This window comes from Haliotis cracherodii, unplaced genomic scaffold (genome assembly GCF_022045235.1).
Source record: "Haliotis cracherodii isolate W230 unplaced genomic scaffold, xgHalCrac1.p SCAF_3, whole genome shotgun sequence".
In the NCBI taxonomy this organism is placed as follows: domain Eukaryota; kingdom Metazoa; phylum Mollusca; class Gastropoda; order Lepetellida; family Haliotidae; genus Haliotis; species Haliotis cracherodii.
In genome coordinates this window covers 54,973,229-54,993,282 of record NW_027266286.1, presented here as the reverse complement: position 1 = coordinate 54,993,282, position 20,054 = coordinate 54,973,229, and positions in this window count along the sequence as shown.

Below are 20,054 nucleotides of genomic sequence, written 5' to 3'. Positions count from 1 at the left end.
TGGTCTGTTATGAATAGGCGTAGGTTTTAAGAACCGTGAGCAACACAAATTGAAGTACAAATTTTCGTGGCAAGGTGAGGTGAGGTGAAACTGGGTTTAACGTCGCGTCCAAGATTATTGCACTTATATAGCGACGTGCATGCACGTATATGTGTGGGTGTGTGGCTGCTTGTACTAGTCCGGACTGATGCCGATTTATAGTGCTAGCTCACTGAGATGCCATGCCGCAGTTTAACATGAATACCCCCACTCAGACACAGTATACTGACTCCGAGCCGACCAGTCCTTGTTTTATTCCCTCATGCCGAGCGCCACACAGGGTAACAACAAGTACCATCTTGTACCGTCTTTTGGTATGACGCGGCTGGAGATCGAACCCCGGACCTTCCGCTCTCCGGGCGGATGCTCCAGTGATCAAAGGGAGGCGTTCATTGCAATGGTGGTCCACCGTGCTGTATACAGCGCACAGGTCACAAAGAACACTGAATCAAATGAGACAGTTTGTGTCATGTAGACAATGTCTTTGTTCGAAAGATGAATCTGTTCACCCAGCAATGAATGGGTACCCGGTAGGATGAGATGGTCATTAATGTGACTGTAAACCTTCTAGCTCACTGTTAACCCCACGTACAGTTTGAATTGTATACTCCCCAGGGAGCAGAGAATGAAAATTGAGTGAACACTGATCCACTGGCCAGCGTGATAATGGTTTCGCGCTTTGATTATTTTGAGTATTGAGTTTGGCGTTATATAAGAATCCTTATCGTAACATGTATACCCATTTATGGCAAATACACACACAAACGTAATATACAACCACACTTCGGTGAAAACGAAAGTTGGTTGAGGAGGAGGATTTTGTGTTTTACGTCACACTTGAGTACAATGGAGGGCACGGCGAGCCATGTCGTCTAGGACGTCTTAATTCGCAGAGTTGCGTCCCTTAGAAGAGCCGGAAATTGTGCCGCCATGATTATGATTATTTGTTTGCTAGCATCACAACCGTGCCCATCGGTTTCGCCATTAAGTAAACGTGAACCAGATCTGCATCACATCAGGCTTTCCTCCCACGCCAAGCTGACACGCCGTGATGTAACTGAAATCCCATTAAAAGGCGTTAACCTAAACTCTTATGATAACGTGAATGCTTCTCAGAAATTTAAGAATGTGACAATATTAATGATGTAACCGACGCCCATGTGGTGTTTCGTCACAGGTAGAACTACTTTAAAACGAAATGTTACTTTCAAATTTAATAAGTAGCCTCATTCGAGTGAGTTGTCTTCAAAACTATTTCAGAATCACTGTAGGCCACCCTACCTCCTACAGGCCGTCTCACCGCTATACGTGCAACAGACATCCGCACCCTGATTAAGTGCGCAATTTGTCTATTTCCCCCGCGATGTCAGCAAGGTCCCCCTCAAGCTTATAACGCAGAGCGTGCAGTGTCGGGGGAGACATAGGCGATTGGGACTATTTTATCACACCCAAGGATTAGTGCGCAACTGTTAGTGTTTGTCGGTCTCTGGGGGTTGGCGTAAGAATCGTTAATTTGTATCCGATTACCCTTTCGCTATCATTCGCCCCTTTCCGTAAATTACAAGGTCATTCGTCTCGTCCCGGAACGGTACGAATGTCGATCAATGTGTCTCGAAATATTTAAAAGTTTTTTATATGCTGATGAGTGGGCAGATGTGTCAATATGAGTTTCAAAAGAATGTTTACTTTCACTGCAATTTGATTTTATATGAGCTTATACTCGTGTTTACTTTCACCATAAATGAGTCTGCAATTTTACGACAATGAACACCTCCCTTTTCTTTCCTTCTCGCTGACGTTGAACATTTGTCGCAGTTCACAGTACTGAAACCGACGCCCTTTCGCAGCAGCACAATGACGACGATTAATGTAAACACAATCAAAAATCTTTTTAAGTCTCGGCCGAGATTACAGTTACGTCTATTGTCAAACAACTGTCCCCTGTATCGAGTCTTTGTCGAGTCCATTCATCCCATGCTGCCGGAGACACGATCCGTCTGTGGTTATCCTTGAAGGAGGAATGTCTTCGATATAAAGTTGCCGTTTTATTATTGAATGCCCTGTTTACAAACACAATGCACAGAGACGAATAAACATAATGATATGATGGAATTTGTGAAGGGGTTCGTGGCAAGGGGGTCATGGGGTTTGTTTAATGGTTTTTTTCGATAAAGTTATCGTTTCTTTTCAGTGAGGGAAAATATGATTGCGTCTGCTGATACTTAACCAATATTTAGATTATGTATAGAAGAGAAACGTCGTGGTCATTGATCTGTCATTGTGACAATAACTTATTGATTTATTTCACGGCTGCCTGTAAAAATGTAATTGGGTCGCATATAGCTGTGGTATTAGTAATGATCTACGAGTATGATGCTACACCAAAGCAGCCAGGCAGTAATTACTGTTGTCATTGTCAGTCCATGTCAGGCAGTTAATGAATATACTAGTATTTGGTGAGTGAGTGAACGTTGTTTTGTCTCAGCCAGCAATATTCCAGCTATATCACTACGACAAGTATCACCTGTATATAACCGAGTTGCCAGGCAGCCTAGCGGTTGACAGCATGAACAACGGTTACGCCGCTGCCAGACACCCCGCAAGACATCCCAGCGTTATTTCCCCTCACAGTAATCGACTTTAGCGGCTGCTGTGGTGTCAATTACATCTAATGTGACTTCCGAAAGTTTGCGTAGCGTTTGGTTTAGTCACCCATCCCGTTCCCTTCTTCAATTGCGAAATGGGCAGAAGCATGTGTATCGGCGACATAATCAACGTTATACCGGATGCTGCGGACAAGAAGGCTTCAGATTCGGTAGAAGGGTCATGGTTGGTTGGTTTGTTGTTAAACGCCGCACTCAGCAATATTCCAGCTATATGACGGCGGTCTGCAAAAAATCGAGTCTGGACCAGACAATCCAGCGTTTGATATCATGAGCATCGATCCACGCAATTGGGATCGATGACATGCATCAACCAAGTCAGCAAGCCTGACCACCCGATCCCGTTAGTCGCCTTTTACGGCAAGCATAGGTTGCTGAAGACCCATTCAACCCCGGATCTTCACGGGTCAGAAGGGTCATGATGTGGGGATGTGGGGATGTGGGGAGCTATCTCTTATGGGCGAAGAACAAATCTTGTTCATATCCGGGGCACCTTCACAGGTGTGTATTATAGTGATGAGATCATACGTCTTCATGTTGTCCCGGAATTTACATATACGTAGTGCCGTTACCGTCAAGGATATGTAGGATGAGCTTGACAGACGTTCACGCACACGTCAACCAGGAATACATAATCTTCAGCAATCCAGGGATTGACATCATGAGCATCGATCCATGCAATTGGGAGATTCAATTCATTATTTCAGTATAAAGGCCATAGGCCCACGTACAAATACTCATTGAAAAATACAGTATGAGGCAGATGACAGAGGGTATTAGGAGACATTATTTCGGATTGCAAGTGCTTCCAGTATATACTTAACACAATTAGTTACAATACTAGTGCGGTTACAAAATAACAGTGTATTATATTTAACTAAAGTAGGATTGGAAGAGTAATAAATAGGTAAATACTTATTTCTTAAATATCTGTAACTTGGGCAGACAAGCATAAAATGAAACTCATCTTCAAGTTCCTGTAAATTACAAAATTTGCACTGCCTATTACAGTACTCTATATCGCATCTTCTACCTAAATTTACCATCAATGGCAACTCGCCAACTCTTAACAAACAAAACATACGTCGATAATGACGGCTTGTGATTTCACAGAGATACTTTTCAACTGTTAGCAATGACTTATATTCCTTATACATTGATAATTTACGTATTTCACAAACTTTACAATACCAGTCCTGTTGGTTACAGTCTTTTAACTTTTAAATAAATGCATTAATAAAGAGGGTCTCATTACCAACTTCCTGCGAAATCCACACGTGGCCAAATCCATAACTGAATAATAATCTTTTGAGACAAGTTACCCATGTATTGCGATTGACATCATCTAAAGATTTCAGCATTAAATAACATTGCTTAGAGTATCTATAACTGGGTAAAAATAACAATTTCAACCAATATTTAAAACATCTCTTGTGATAATCAATAAATAGTCCACATCTACCACATTCGCCAAGGGCAGCAACATTTGTAACATGACTTCCAATTCCAATAGTAAATTTACAGAATTTAATCTGAAATTTTTCAATTGCTGCAATTTTTTAATAGTCCCATATTTCTGAAGTGTATAATGATACAGGCTTAATTTGACTGTCAAATATTTTAAAAAGTATATGTACGGGTATGTTCTTCAAACAATGCTGTAATTTCTTAACGAACAGAGCCTTATTTGCCTTCTGAACAAGAGAGTTGATACCAGTCGTCCAACACAGCCGATTTGAAAATAACAAACCAAGATAAATATAATAGGTAGATACATTAACATTAACATCCCCAAACCTCAATTTCTCAGTACTCATATGTTTTCCACCATTTCTGAAAACTAAAATTTCAGTCTTACTAAGGTTAACTTCTAAACCCCATTTAGTACAGAAAGATTTAAGGATAATAAGTTTTCGTTGGAGACCAACTACAGTATCATCAATTATGCACAAATCATCGGCATATAATAACAACAAAATGTCTAGAGATTCTTGACTCACAAATATTCCCCTCTCCCAGGAGGACTGCAACATTGACTCTAATTCAACAATAAGCAAAGAGAATAATATTGGGCTAAGGGTGCAGCCTTGGCGTACACCACTTAGCGTTTCAAAGTAGCAAGTTGCTGTGCTATTTGATAACTTTACAGCCGATTTTACTTTTAAATACATATCTTTAATGACATAAGATAACTTTCCATGTATTCCCTTATTTAACATGACATACCACAACAATTTTCTATTTACACAATCAAAGGCTTTTCTAAAATCAACAAATAAACAGTAAAATATGCCATTAGCTTAAGATCAGTATTTCTGTATTAGACTTTGAAACACAACTATATTATCAATGGTGCTGTATCCAGCCCTAAAACCTGCCTGAGACACTGATATTTTATCGTAAATGTCACAAAACATAGTAAGACGTTTATTAAGAGTAAAAGTTAATATTTTACCCAATACATCACTAAGTATTTCTGTATTAGACTTTGAAACACAACTATATTATCAATGGTGCTGTATCCAGCCCTAAAACCTGCCTGAGACTCTGATATTTTATCGTAAATGTCACAAAACATAGTAAGCCGTTTATTAAGAGTAAAAGTAAATATTTTACCCAATACATCACTAAGTGTAATACCCCTATAATTGTTAACATCAAATTTGCTGCCTTTCTGATGAAGGGGAATAAGTAAACCTCGAGCCCAATCCTCAGGAAAATTACCACTCTGCAAAATAGAGTTATATAATATAACTAGATAAGGAAGAAGATTACCCTTGCAACACTTTATCATGTCTGGTAGAACTCCATCGGGACCAGCCGCCTTACCATCTTTCAAATGATTAATAGCATGCGATGACATGCATCAACCAGGTCAGCGAGCCTGACCACCCGATCCCGTTAGTCGCCTCTTACAACAAACAAAGTCGCCTTTTACGGCAAGCATGGTTTGCTGAAGGCCGGGTCCCACTTTTACAAGTTTTGAGTAAATGCTATTTTTACAATTTGAAGTGCTGGATGGTATTAACTTCCACATGAAACAAACAAATACAAATTAATTGATATTGTTTTTAAAGCCAAAATAATTATCCATCTTCTTATATTTAGATAAATGTTATTTTTAGATAAGAGTACCAAAGAAATTAGGACATTTATTTTCAGATCCATACTGTTCTATGTCTATTGGTAGATTCAATAGGCGTATTCTGATTAGTCTTGACTAACGTTTACACCCAAAGGAGAGAGCACATACTTGAGACACCTTATTGTAATGAAGTCATCACATTTTATTCAGTGTTTCAGCTGACAGATCACAAAATTCACTCCCAATGTTGACATTCTACAGTTGATACTTGAAACCCTAATGGTTCTATCTCCAAATGACTTAGAACTATGTGGTCTCATCTCCTTGTCACATGATCTGTGTCAAGAATTTGATTGGACACATGGACATTGACATGGACATAGAACATTCTGGTTTTAAGTGACTTTTGCCTTTATGGACATAGAATCACTGAAAACACAGGCGCTTCATGAAATTTACAACGATGTTGGAAAAACATCCATTTTGAATGAAAATGCAAAAACATCATTTGTGGTAAAATGTGGACACAGTACGATAATGAAAAAAGGGCGACTCGTGATGTAAATCACTTGATTTTCTGGCCCAGTTTCGATTATTTACACACCGCCGCCATATAGTTGGAATATTGCTGAGTGCGGCGTTAAACAACAAACAAATAAACAAACATTTGAAACTGCGACATGTTATCTCAGTGGGCTCGTACTATCAAAGAGGGCAGTACGTTTGGACTAGGACAATCACACACACACACACACACACACACACACACACACACACACACACACACGTCGCTATATTCGTGCTTTAATCTTCAACGCGACGTGCAACGGCCATTTCGTATCACCTCATGTAGTTAGTGAGTGAGTATAGTTTTACGCAGCTTTTAGCAATATTCCAGCAATATCGGGGCGGGGGACACCAGAACTGTGGAGAATCGAACCAGTGTCTTCGGAATGAGGTGCTACTTTAACTACTTAGCTACCCCACCCCCACCCCCACCCCCACCCCCACCCCCACCCCCACCCCCACCCCCATCCCCCTAAGATGTGACCGCTCCGAGTCTTGGTATAGAACACAGAGTTTAACTAGTCCGGCATTGTACTATGTGTATGGTCAGCTGCAGTGCAGAACATGACAATGAATGCCAGACAACATATATTCCTGTTCTTGGTGTTAAATGTTCATCGAACACAAAGCTCTTTGCGTATTTGTACAAAGTAAGCACCATCTTCCTAAAACAAGAAACACACCTTATCTGAATTGGACTTACAAACAGGTTAGGGTCGTGATGCAACATGTTGATTTCAGGTCAATTACATAGTGCGTGCTGTTTGACCAATCTCTTCACAACAGCAGTGTCGATAGCTGTAATCAGTTTCAGGCAAACAGTAGCAATTTACCTGACGCTATCAGCCCAAATCCACCCGATATCTCGCCTGTGTCGACAAAACTACCCGGTAGAGAGAATTAGGAAGGGTGTCAACTTAAGATGAAATTGACAACTCTCAACACGGACATGTTGACATAGACGGTGTAATTACTGCCTGTCATGTTTGCCCATCACACCAAACTTGTTTATTTCACCCGATTGTGTTCAACCACAAGACAAACGTCAGACCGTGGGGCACGAGGTTCACGATCTGCACGCCCTGTACATGACCCCACGTGCGGTGGGGCCATTCACGATCCCTAGCCTTGTACATTTCACTGCAGCAGATCGAACAACGCAGGTCGGAGATATTTTTGACATTTTTTAAGTGTTTGATCGAGTTGTTTGAAGGCAAATCCTGACAACAATAACGCTACCCTATGTAAATATGTTCAGTTGTTACTTTCGTAAGGCTTAACAAAAACGTATTTAGGAGCATAGGAAATGCGTAATTTATGTTTGAATTAAATCCTAGGTAGATAAATAACCCTGTTTAGTAAATGTTAACATTTGTTGTAGTTCAAACAATGAATTCACAATATTAATTCGTTTTCATATCTTTGATAGCATGAGATTGATCATAGATGCAATCACACATCTTGTTAAAATAAATACATATATTTTAAACGTATAAACTTGAATATCTGCTGATGTCGTTTTTATAACAGAGTGATAGTGCATGCAACACTCGCACATTGTATGAGACACTTGTTTCCCACGGTTCGTCGTTGGATACTTAAACCTCGAATTCTTCGCTTTGATAAAATTTCCATACTTGAATACCGATTATGCAAATCATGGAACAGATCCCGTGAGACCTCACGCAGTACTTGCACGTGCGTTCCAGGGTGATGACATCACAAATCCTGGTCTGTTTTCCTGAATAAGCACATTTCTTTCAATGTCTTTTTTAAAAAACAAAAACGTACTGCATGTATGGACATATTGAAATAAATTTGAATCTTAGTAAGCTAAATCACACGTTCTACAGTAAGCTTATTCAAACGTTTCTACCCAATGGAATGTGTCATGCATACGTCGAGAGAGGAAATAGCTGATTAAGCACTTTTGTTTTGCACACCTTCTTACTTAATTTTGTAGACTTTTTAAAACATTCTTGACAGCTCTGATTTATGTTTATGAAAAACAACCGTTTTTTGTGCTGATCTAATTAGGAACATGAGGTGAGGTGAAATTGGGTTCAATGTCACGTTCCAGATTACTTAATAGCACTTAAATAGCGACGTGCATGCACGTGTGTGTGTGTGTGTTTGTGTGTGTATGGCTGCTTGTATTTGTCTGGACTGATGCCGACTATATAGTGCTAGCCCTCTGAGATACCATGCCGCAGTTTAACATGAATACCCCTCTCAGACACAGTATACTGACTCCGAGCCGACCAGTCGTTGTTTTATTCCCTTATGCCGAACAGCAGGCAGGGTAACAACAAGTACCATCTTGTACCGTCTTTTGGTCTGACGCGGCCGGGGATCGAACCCCGGACCTTCCGCTCCCCGGGCGGACGCTCTACCACTAGACCACGGAGGCGGTCGAGTACGATCAGAGACATGTTCTGACAACCTACCACTATTACAACAATGGAATGAAAACCATCGAGCATAGGAAACCATAGGGTGACAGCATGAACAACGTCCCAGGCCAATGATACACAATAAGCCAGGTCACACAGTACAGCCACCCGATCCCCTTTAGCCAACTCTTAGCACAAGCATGGGTTACTGGGGACCTAAACTGCCCTCAACAATCGCCACAGGTTTCTCAATTTTAATCGAACATTAATTAGTTTCGTCCACAAGAAATATTCTTTATCCTACGTATTCTGAAATAGCGAATGAGTGAGTGGGTATTGTTTTACGCCGCTTTAAGCAATATTCAAGTAATCTTTCTTAAGGAAACCCATGCTTGTCGTAAGAGGCGACTAACGGGATCGGATGGTCAGGCTCGCTGACTTGGTTGATGCATGTCATCGTTTCCCAATTGCGTGGATCGATGACCATGATGTCAATCACTGGATTGTCTGGTCCAGACTCGATTATTTACAGACCGCCGTCAACAAACTGGAATATTGCTACGTGAGGCGTTAAACAAACAAAACAAACAAACGTGAAATGGGCTTCACACATTGTATCCATGTGGGGAATCGAACCGGGGCTTTCAGCGTGACGCGCGAACGCTTTAGCCAGAAATGCTACCCCACCGCCCCTTATTCTAAATGAACACAATCGCAGTTGATTATATAATTACCACTTCTTTATGGAAGCGTAGTTTCTACTATTACTGACCTAAGATAAGATGAACCTCAAGGACTGCACTGTTTTAACAGTATACGTTGTGCAAATACAACCCAAGCAAAGAGGCGGGCTAGTAGACACATCAACCACCAACACAAGGTTGTCAAGTAGGCAATGCTTTAGGAAAAGATAGATATGTTTACCATGGCGCACACATTGATAAATGTAATGACTGCGTAATGGCAACCTTTTAGCTGTCCAAAATTCCAGTGCTATTCTTGTGAAGGTCAAATATAATCATATGAGACAGTGCCAAGTCCCCAAACCAGGAGATTTACAACTCACAACAATCTCATTTATTATAAACAACATAAAGGGTGGCTAAAGCCGACTCAAGGTTCATTCTTTTAAACTCGACAGCTATTTAACCCAAATCTCCAATGCTTTTTATATGTGGAAATAATGTCTTCTGGTTACCTGGATGTATAGGAATTGATCAGAACGTTATCGCCACCTGCCAAAGTACAAAGTGTCTAATGATTACCTGAAGAATTTCTCCTTGTGTCAAAGTGGTTTATTAAATACCATATATCAACAACAATATAAATCCGTTATGGGTGTTTTACAAACTACATTTCTCTTACTTAGCTTTTAGTCAATACACTGAAACTCATCTAATCCCCTGGCAACATCCCAGAGACTTTAATCGCCAGGTTATTTTGCAGGAAGGGCATTCTGCATCGATTTTCATTATCGTTGTTACTGTTATCTGTGTGAGAACTCTCTTGAATGTCACAGCGTTGAAATATTGTCCTTATTTAAATATATTAAGTGCCTATCTGTGCAGTGTAGATAGCGAATAGTATCGTTTCTGTTAAGAAGCAGTTTCGAAATAATCGAATTATGTTATTACAGACATTGGGAAATCTGATTTATTTCATTTTACGATTTTTCAATTATTCCGTAACTTGCTTGATTAAACTGCGCACTTATGTGACCGAGTCAAGTTCTTCATTTAATTGAAAATATCTTTCTTTCATCGGGAAAGGAACCAGTCTAATTCAGTTATGTTTTTTTCTGTGGTGGATGTTTGAGTCGATGTCATTGAATTAGTAACACACGAATAAATATGACAGAAGATTTATATGTTGTTGAGGATGATTCCGTACCCAATATTTCCTTTAATATCCCAATGATGTACTGCTACAAGTTCTCTCACTGTCAAAACACGGCCACATACCACACTGTGCACGGACCGCACGTGCAGCACGCAGTGACGTGTGGGGTCTGATGTACATTTATCAGGCCAGGCACCTGCTCCGCGTGATCTGAATGTCGATTTCACTTGCCTTAACTTTCAGCTCACCAACGTTTCGTCTCGCAAACAGGTATATACATTACACTTAACCATAAATTTGGAACTGTAAGTGATGTTTATGTAAAATGGCACACAATTGCATGAAGAAGGGTGTGAAATACTTACAATTAATCTTGCATGGTGTTTGAAGTTCGTTGACAGAAGGAAGTGATAGAAGAATTCAGAGTTAAAAAGCAATGAACCAGTGAAACTGATTCCTCCTTCAATGTGTTTTTAAAAGGGAATAATAGAAAAAACAAACTGCCGGGCAAAAGAAAATATACACTCGAAAATTGATTTTTGACCAAAAAATGACAAATGTTATCTAAATGTTAAACAGTCGCCAAAAACTCTACAAACTTAAGGTCCTATGTTAGCCGTATCAAATTGCGTGTTTGTTTCACTTGAGCCACCATCAAACATGGGTGTGTACTTTCGATTGCCCGACAATTTATATAGGCTAATAGGTATAGTTACCCCTATACTAACACGCATATATTTAGGGGGTGACAATAATTATAAGCATGGGTATATATATACTTTCTTTAAATATTGCCCAGAAATTTTATATATATATGAATATACATACGTTTTTTCTCAACCTTTAAACACCAATATATGAACAATACAATGAATGTGTGTTTAAATATATAGATTGTAAACATGAACAACATCCGAAGATTTAGCACATTCGATATTCTTATCATAAACGATAGTGAGTCAAACAAACGAACACTATCACACAGTGACAACAAAACTGCTACGAGGTACCACACAGCGAAGTCTTTTACGTCCACATCCATGATATATAATTCATGAAAATCTTCATCAATCGTATTAATTCCCTTTCTACAAATGTAATTTGTAAGGAATGAGGTAAAGTAGGATTTTGACCTCTCAACCGCGGTGTGAATGTGAATAATTAATACTAATTTCTACACAGAGGCACTAATAATATAATTATTTCGCAAAGCCAAGTTGAGTAGATTTAGTTGGTGGAATTCTCCTGTATTAAACATACCAGTGTATCGTGGGATTCTGTCGAATCGGGATGCTGTGTGTTTTATTATTTTACTCTTCCGCTGGGATATTCCCGTGGCATTTGGTTACAATAAAACTTCACACACTGTTTCGTGATTCCTCATTCTGGTTATTTTCTCTAGGTTTAGTGTATTTTTTAGCTTACCTCACTTCGTGGCAATACCGATACAATTGTTTACGTGGGTAAGAATATATATACTCACCGCCAAAATAATACCATGCATGTTGGTCAATATTTGAAGATTGACTTATGTTTAAGAAATATTAGATTGGTTCGATGCACAAACGAACATACTGCTTTTCACACAAACCGATGCTCAGGAACGCATCACATGTGACATCATGGTTCCGTGACTCGATATGCACCGTTTGTCTCGTGCAAGATTAGCGTGTAAAGTTTGGAATTCACGTGCAGCATGTCGTGATTAGAATAAAGACACTCTGTGACTGAATGTTAGTTTGTTCATTAATTGGTAAATTGGAAACATCTCTTCTTAAATACATACTTCTCTGTATGTTTTGTTATGATTCGCTGTTCTTTTGAAGGTGAATATATTATTGTCGCTTCGTGAACTCATTAATTTCCTAAGTTGTTTATACTGTATGCATGGTTAGTCCTGTATAATATCTCTTTGCGTCAAAATATCAAAGGTTGAACTTTTGAAATGGTAAAATACGCGGAACCTGAAACTGATTCCTATAACACCTAAATTATGCTTCGAAGTGTTATGAATTAGCCTCATAGAGTTCAGTAAAGTGAAACAATGAAATTAAAACATTATATTGTTGCTGGATATATATTTGTCTAAATTGAAATCTAATTTGACATCTGGGTTTGTGCATGAATCTGAAAAAAGCTACGTCCTGGCAATATATAGGCATATGTATACATAAAAGGATTATATATTCCTGATTTAAGAGGGGCACAATAACTCCTGTATTTAACCATTTCGCATGTAATTAAAACACGATAGGAATCAGGGGATGAACGGATGAATGTGCCAGTTAGCATAATGTCATGCATACGATTCTGTTGTCGGTTTTGCATAATACAATACGGTTCTCTGGCGATGTCGTTTGATTTTAACATGTTTTATTGCGGAAAATCAAATGGATTAGGTACAAGTGACACACTTACGAGGCCTTCTCCTACATACATTTCATTATATTGTAATATTTGAATAATAATAGTGCAGAATAAATGTACAGTGCATAGGAAATATATACAAGTAACGACAAAATGTAATAACACACACACACACACACACATATATATATATATGTGTGTGTGTGTGTATATATATATATATATATATATATATATATATATTTATATATATATATATTACTCAAAAGAAGTTAAGGATCACCTGATTCTTTCATATTACTATAGTTAATCTCTCATGTCATGACAGATTAACTTTACCATTATGAAAGAATCGGGTGATCCTTAACTTCTTTTGAGTAGTATATATATTATTACACACAAACACATATACATACACACACACATACACATACATTTACACGCGTATACAAATATACATGCGATACATTTATATTTATTTGTATACAGTGGTAAACGATATTTAAAATATTTATATAATACCACAGTAGTTAATAAACTTATTGACATTTCAATTTAAGTGAATGTCGTCGCTATATGGCTGATACAATGCCAATGTAACGTAGGTGAGCTCTCCCGCACTTCAGCGTACATTTCCACTAATGAATTCTGCAAATATTACCCCGTTCACGAGCATTGATGGGGCGCTTCAATCAGTTATATCATGCTCCAACCACAGACCTCGCATTAATAACGTTTCCATCAAATACCATCTAGACTTACATCTAGTCTCTGAATGAATGTATTTTACAGATAAAAGCAGTTGTTAAATTATAGTTATGAAATATAATTAAAAGGGGCACAGAGACTTTCTTCTTTTTCAGAAACAGCAATACTCTAGACTTGCCAAATATCATAGACCTGCATGGGCTGTATTGGATATATTTGTTTCAGGGTCTGTATGACAGACTACATATGCATACATGCCATCTAGCACAATACGCTTATGATGATAGGACTCGTCCAGGACAATGTGTAAATGTCACAACAATGATGTGGTTCTGCAAATGTGAGTTCACAAACATTAAAATATATTCCCATTTCTTAAAATACTCTGGGGAGACGTCAACCACAAACCTTCAAAGTTAGCCTTTCATAAGATCCACTGCCATTGTTACGGTTACAGCGAGCAAAAAGAACATTTCTCAGATGGAATCATGGAAGTTCAAAGCGTATCAATTTACAAAACAACCGGGCGAAAATATACGCCCATATTTGATGGTGGCTAAAAATGAAACAAACAAGAAATGGTTAATCGATATTGATATATTTGATATGGGTATCATAGTCGATATTACATGTATCATATCAATGAGTATCTCACAGCAGGCGACATTGTCATGACGTCTCAAGGAACACTATCACAGTACACAGTAATTAGTAGGGGGAAGTGTGACTTTTCAAGTGTGTACATTCTATTGACCATCATATTCTAAAAAAAATCGTCGTGTAGAGTCCCTGGTTTTAGACCCGTGACGATCCGGGGTAGAAGAGGTCTTCAGTAGCCCGTGAGTGCCGTAAAAGGCGACTATGCTTGTCGTAAGAGGCGACTAACGGGATCGTATGGTCAGGCTCGCTGACTTGGTTGATGCATGTCACCGTAGCCTAATTGCGTGGATCGATGCTCATGATGTCGATCACTGAATTGTCTGTCCAGACGATTGCACGATGCTATGTATCTCAGACATATTTCTCTGTTGCGTTTTTTTAGATTTTAGATTTTCAGTTGTCCAGTGTTATAGATTGACTTGCAAACAACTGTTAGACCGCTTCCGCGGGCTAGTGGATTGAGCGTCTTCCCGGACAGCGGGAGGTCAGTAGACCCCCGACCACGTCATACAAGTTGAAAGTTAATATTTATTGTTACCCTGCCTGGCTCTTGGCATTAAGGGGTATTACAAGGACTGGTCAGCTCAGAGTCAGTATACTGTGTCTGAGTGAGCTATTCATGTTTAACTGCGGCATGGTATCTTAGCACCATAACACCGGCATTAGTCATGACTACAACAAGCAACTACCAACACACTATATAAGTGCAAAAATCAAGAACCCGACGTCCAACCCCATTTCACCTCACCTAACAAAGCGTTAACCATCAGAACATTGAACATCAACATAGAGACAGTGACAGGCCCGCAGGAGTTATTCCCCTTAGTCATTGACGTCTATCTTGTTAAAGCTGCTGTAAAATATTCTCGAATTGTTATTTGCAAATGTCGGATCATATTTACTTCCATAAGCCAAAACGATTACCTGTCTATAAATTTAATAATTTAAGCAACTCTTTTGTCCATTCTATTGTTACATATGTTCCTCAGTATATAATATATTCTTACACTGCATACACATTGGGCTAACGGGATCGGGTGGTCACACTCGCTGACTTGATTGACGCACGTCAGCATATCCCTTTTGCGTAGATGGATGCTCAGGATGTCGATCACTGGATTGTCTGTTCAAGACTCGATTATTTACAGACCGCCGTCATATAAGGGGAATATTGCTGAGTGCGGCGTTAAACAACAAACAAACAATCAAAGGAACAGACGATTGCCCATAGCTACACAATGTATGTATCTCAGATATATTTCACGTCTGTTGCGTTTTTTTAGATATTTAATTTCAATTTTCCAGTGTTATAGATTGACTTGCAACCAACTGTTAAACCGCCTCGGACCCCGAACAATGAACATTGACACAGTGGCAGGCTCGCACGAGTTATTCCCCTTAGTCATTGACGTCCATCTTGTTGAAGCTGCTGTAAAATATTCTCGAATTGTTGTTTACAAATGTCGGATCATATTTGCTTCCATGAGCCAAACTGATTACCTGTCTCTAAATTTCTAATAATTTAAGCAACTATTTCGTCAATTCTAATGTTACATATATTCCACAAAATATATTATATTCATACACATTGGGCTAACAGGATCGGGTGGTCAGGCTCCCTGACTTGATTGATGCACGTCATCATATCCCTTTTGCGTTGATGGATGCTCAGGGTGTCAATCACTGGATTGTCTGGTCCAGACTCGATTATGAACAAAAAAATACAAATACAATATATTAAAATCACGATATAATTATCACGCTCTCTTAAAAAACAATGCCTTACACTGCGGGTGAGCTCGAATCCCAAATTGAACACCACCCAAACAAGTACTAGGATGTGTACTTTGCTTAGGACTTTTAAAATAAAACATATTACTACATTTGACCACTTTTTGAAAGGAATTGTTTATTCATGTCAACAACAACTTGGCGAAATGAGGTTCAGTAGTGTACCTTACCAGAGTGAGTGAGTGTGTATGGTTTTACGCCGCTTTTAGCTATATTCCAGCAAAATAACGACGGGGGACACCAGAAATGGGCTTCACACATTGTACCCATGTTGGGAATCGACCCGGGTCTTTGGCGTGACGAGCGGACACTTTAACCACAAGGCTACCCGACCGCCCCGTTCCCAGAACTTCATTGAAAACTATTCTCTATTGAGATAGCACCCAGTCAATACCGCAAGGTATGCACGTGCAGCATAGCGTACAGTTAAACATGCACCGATGGTTCAGGCACGTGTATTTGCACGTGTTGCATATAAGCGTGGGACGCCATTCATTCATACACGCGGTCAAATGCGCCGTCATAAACAGCTCTTCAATGCTGGAATGAGTGAGTGAGTTAGGTTAGTAGTTGGTCCGAATCCTAAATTCGCTTCAGATGTGATCTTTGTATATCTGCTGCAACACGAAAGAATGAATGAACGAACAAACGAACCTACGAAAGAAAGAAAGAACGAACGAATGAATGAATGAATGCGCTCAAATTAAATTTAGAATTATCAATCCCTACATACTTCAAAACTTCAAATTACCGATGGTCTATCTCCAATTTCACGTCATCGTGACTGAACCATGTGATACTAGATACACTTTGTGAACAAATTATATTATATGATTTAATTATATAATTATATAAATCATGAACTATTATATAATTATGAACAACACATTTATTGTTTGAAACGAAGGTTTAGGGTAGAGTCATTCCCCTTTTCCTTGAAATCAAAGACTACACTTAAATAGCTCAGAGATGAAGTCGGTGTGAACGTCTCGTTCGAAATGTTTTCACTCAAATAACGACGTGATGATGTTTCTTGAAAAGCGCACTTTGCAACATTTGTCATTACTGTAAGTTTAATGGCTTGTTTTCACTTTGTAAGTATTAGCACGCATGCAGCTATCTTCATTAATTATTCATCGCGATATTTGTGACCGCCAGGTATACACCGCTAGCCGACTGAGATAACAATACCAGTGAAGACTACGGTGAGTGTAAAATACTGATATATTAGGCCAGTGGCCCATACCAGTCTCGTCAATCGTTGTATTGTGTCGCCACCTCGGGTCAAAATGCACGTAGGTCCAAGAACGCAACTGCAGGATCGTGAAGTGAAGTCTGTAAGGGCTCAGTCACACACTCAGAATTTTTACTGCCGTTCTTGATAGGTTCCCGATACAAATTTGTCAAAAGTCTGATCAGGATCTTCTGATTCGTGGCGGGAAATTCACAAAGAAAAATCAGATATTGTTCTGGAAGCGTCCCGATTCAGCAGTATCCAGCCGAATTCGTCCCGATTCCCCCGATTCAGACAGTGATAGTACAGTGTCGTAGCGCTGTCTGATCTCCAACGGGAGCCAGAATCGGTGTGAACCTGGCCTAATAGAGATCAGATAGTCAGGCTCTGTCACTTGACTGGTTGTGTGTCATCCACCCCGATATTGAGGCTCATTGTTCATGCTTTCAGTCACTAGTTTACCTGCTACAGACCAGATAATGTACAACAATAATATTGCTGAGTGGCGGTAGAGAACATTCAATCGCTTTCATTGTATCGCTAGCTCACTGTCAAGATATGAATCGGTGCATCTTTCACATCCCTGTGATGAAGTTTCGGACGCGTCCGAGTTTGACAAAGAGCAAATTAAATATAACATCCGCTTGAGATACCATGCCGCGGTTTTAATATGAATACCTTAACCAGACACAGAATGCTGATTCCGAATCTACCAGAATGCCCCGGCTTTAAGAATTTACCCTATAACCTTATAAACCAACCTATTGATATGAATCTAATTTTGATTGGTTAAAAGTCACAATTGTGTTTTCATTAAACGGCGGACGTGAATCGAGCCTGCTACCTCATATAACGTATTTAGTTTTGTAACCCACTGAGCCACCAGGGCAGGTGATGAAAGGGTGATCAATCATACATGTCATGACTTCAGTTGTGTGCATGCTGCACGTGGTCTTTCTCTCGTACGCCTTCATCGAAATCATTTTTATACCGCGAAGCACTGTATTGTTTCACAATATAGTACCCCGAAGTCTTCTTATTATTGTGGTATTTTTTTGCACTTAGACGATTGGATATCAACCCCCTCCCCGGTCTTGACCGAGAATGTAATCCCGGGGCAAAGAGTGTTACTGGGAAGGGCCGACGGCAAAGGCCCCTATCAATATGCCTCTGCCCCGGGCTTCCATTCTCAGTCAAGCCCAAGGAGGAGGTTGTTACTCTTCACATACTGCCGCCAATAAATAAGCAAACAACTTTCAAATTAAAGTTTTAAATACATTATTAGTCTTTTCCAACAAAACTCCTTCAGTGAACAAGTTTATTGACTTCAATAACATTTCAAAGATTATCTTCAGACGTAACGTCAAAATAGATTCAATGTAAAAAGATATTGATACATATTCAGCTGGTAACCAATCTCACTAAAATCAGATCTTTACGGAAGAGCTAGCAAAGTAAAATATCTGATTTTACTATTATTGGGCTGATAACAATTCGACACCCGCACATGACATACCTGATATGTCTACCAACTACTTCTATAAATATACCCAGTGGCCCTACCGGGCAAAAGAATGTATAATCTGAACATTGAATTTGACCAAAACATTACAAACGTTATCAAACGTTACTCGGCTGAAAACAGTCGCCGAAACACTAAAGTCCAAAACACAAGTATGATACCCGTATAAAATACATCACCACCGGATAACCATTTCTTGTTTGTTTCATCTTAAGCCACCATGGTTGTATACTTTCTTGTGCCCGGCAGTTTACATCACATTAGCTATTATGTATTCTTCCGCCCCACCATGAAACTGTTACGGTACCATTTCAATCATCAGTGACAAGATCCCGATTTCATTTGCCAATTCTGTCCTATCCTGATTTCAAAATTCTTCTTTTTTTAAGAAAATAAAAAAATGAATCTGTTGAGCAGGTCAAAATGATTCCGATTTTAAGACCACAAAACTTATACATAGTATACTACATGTCACTTCATTTACATAAAAAAATTAAAAAATCTACTTTCGTTTTAACATTTTTTGTTTTTGTCGTTTTTTTCCGACATGGAGACTTTGATTTTTGATATGGTGTTTAAGGATTATTATCCGTCTAAAGAGTAATATCAACGGTGGATTTGTCCGCTTCATCTTTTGATGAACACTAATTATAGCAACAACTAGCTGTAATATACAATAGAACTATTTCTTCTACCTATGTTGTCTGTGTGTTGTTTGTTTAACGCCGCACTCGGCAACATTTAAGTTATATAACGGCGGTCTGGAAATACTCCAGTCTGAACCAGACAATCCAGTGATCGATATTGTCAGCACCGATCCATGCCATCGGGGTAGGAGGACCCTGACCACTCTGTCCATGTGGTCACCTCTTACGGCCAGCATTGCTTGGGCCAAATTCTAACCTGGAATCCCTGCGAGGCTCTGTGGAATTTTCTCGCACGTTAAACTTGTTCACTTAAACAAACAGATTAATCCAACAGTGTTTCTGCAAACAATGGCGCTCTGTAAAGAAGATGTTATGAAAGGAGAGATAGAGTTGGTTTCACGTCCCATGTTTGTATCTAAACTGTCGGACAAAAGAAGGAATATACTTGAAATTAAATTTTATCAAAATCATTAGAAGCGTTATCAAGACGGTACTAGGCTGGAAACAATCGCCGAAACACTGCAAATATAAGGTAAAAA